This window comes from Alligator sinensis, unplaced genomic scaffold (genome assembly GCF_000455745.1).
Source record: "Alligator sinensis unplaced genomic scaffold, ASM45574v1 scaffold180_1, whole genome shotgun sequence".
Taxonomy (NCBI): Eukaryota; Metazoa; Chordata; order Crocodylia; family Alligatoridae; genus Alligator; species Alligator sinensis.
The window spans coordinates 406146-408592 of NW_005842640.1; positions in this window are offsets into that span (position 1 = coordinate 406146).

Below are 2447 nucleotides of genomic sequence, written 5' to 3' on the forward strand. Positions count from 1 at the left end.
CAGCAGGAAGACAGAAGAGGCAGTCCGGCCAGTGAGTCCAGTACCAATGGGTGAAGAGAACAACTCCGGGGACCTAGGAGAAGAAGGCATGGGTGAAATTACTCTCCAAGAGGCGGGGAGGAAGAGAGAGTCAGTCCCAGTCCCAGAAGGGAAACAGGGGACCTGAAGTGAGAGAGAGCTGCCTTGGGACCCGTGCAGGGAAGAATGGGGCAAGCAGCCACTAAGCCAAAGACTCCAGTCAAGAATCCTTTGGATGAAGGCAGGAATATCGGCCTCAGAGGCAAGTAACAATGCCTGGAACATCAGGTGTGGTGAGGGCAGGGGATGGGGATGGTGGAGCCCTGCGGAGTGCCACCAGCATCCTGAGCCTATGACCAATCTCTGTTGTCTCCCAAGTGTGTCTAGATATATCTCCCATAACATCAAAGGCATGGTAGGAGATCTTTACAACGATGAAACACTACCACTTCAGTTGGGAGGTGATGTCGTTCCATGCGGCACACCACCAACCTCTTACACTCTGTTTGCAGCATTAAGGCAAAAATTAACACTTGTGTTTAACTTTACTGTTATGAGTAGCAGGGCTACTTGCTAGATTCCCTTTCTCTGCAAATAAACTATGTGCCTTCGCTTTTAAAGTCTTTTATGGACTATCCCCACACAACTGGTCATCTCTGATTCACTACTGATATGTTGAAGCCTGCTGCTAATTATCCTACAGTGCCAGCCTAAAAAGCCAATTTCTTCATTTTCTAAACAGGTACATTCTTGCTTTCTCCCAGGTTGATCCTTGAACTTTTCTATTTTCAGTGATGCCTACAAAAAAACCCACCTTATCTGTGGTTAGGACATTGGCATGCAGAGCTCAATCATGCTGACCAATATTGTGCCCTTCCCTCTGTTTTTATCCATCTGTTGCCTCTTGTTTGGTCCTAACATTGTAAGTTCTTTGGGACAGATACCCTTTTGTACTGGTGTGAACAGCAGATGGAATAATGGTATCCTGATCTTTGACTCTGGCTCCTAAATTTTTGGGAAAACGAATAGGAATAAATAGCTCAAAGCACCAATCCCTGCTCAAAGCAGGACCAACCCCAATTATATCTTCCCAGCCAAGGCTTTGTCTAGCCAGGTCTTAAAAACCTCCAAAGATGGAGATTCCACAATCTCTCTGGGTAACCTGTTCCAGAGTATTTCTACCCACCTAGCAAGTTTTTCCTAATATCTAACCTAAACTTCCCTTGCTTCAACTTGAAACCATTTCTCCTTGTTCTGTCATCTGCCACCACTGAGAACAGTCTAGCTCCATCCTTTTTTTAAACCAGCCTTCAGGTAGTTGAAAGTTGCTACTAAATCCCCTCTGTATTCTCTCCTCCAAACTAAATAAGCCCAGCTCCCTCAGCCTCTCCTCAGAAGTCATGTGCTCTAGCCCCCTCACCATTTTCATTGCCCTCCGCTGGACTCTCTCCAATTTGTCCACAACCTTTCTGGGGCCCAAAATTGGACACTGTATTCCAGGTGCAGCCTCACCAGAGCTGAACAGAAAGGAAGAATCACTTCCCTCAATCTCCTGGCAACGCTCCTACTAATGCAGCCCAGTATGCCATTAGCTTTCTCAGCAACAAGGGCGCACCGTTGGCTCATATTCAGCTTATTGTTCACCAGGCCCTTTTCTGCAGAGGTACTTCTTAGGCAGTCAGTACCCAGCCTACACTGGTGCATGGGATAATTCCAGCCTAAGAGCAGGACTTTGAACTTCTTCTTATTGAAACTCATGAGGTTTCTTTAGGGCCAATCCTCCAGTTTGTCGAGGTCTCTCTGAATCCTAGCCCCGTCCTCCACATGACTTGCCCTTGGTGAATCCATGCTGACTGTACCTAATTACCTTTTTCTCCTCCAAGTGCTTAGAAATGGATTCCTTAAGGATCTGCTCCATGATTTTTCCAGGGACTGAGGTGAGGTTAACCAATCTGTAGTTCTCCTTCTTCCCTTTCTTAAGGATGGGAACTATATATGTCCTTTTCCAATTATCCAATACCTCTCCCAATCACCATGGGTTTTCAAAGATAATGGCCAGCAACTCTGCAGTCACATCAGTCAACTCCCTCAGCACCCACAGTTGCATTGCATCTGGCCCTGTGGACTTGTATACATCCAGTTTTTCTGACTAGCCCCTACCCTGTTCTTTCACCACTGTTGGCTGCTCACCTCTTCAAACTGTGCTGCCTGGTGCAGTAGTTTGGGAGCTGACTTTGCATGTAAAGACTGAGGTAAAAAAGGCACTGAGCACTTCAACCTTTTTCGCAACATCTGGCACTTGGTTGCCTCCCTCATTTAGTAAGGGACCCACACTCACCCTGGTCTTTCTCTTGTGACTGACATATTAGAGAGATTTGAACTAATGTTGTTGCTCTCTCTTGAAGCCAACAGCAACTTTGATTTTTATA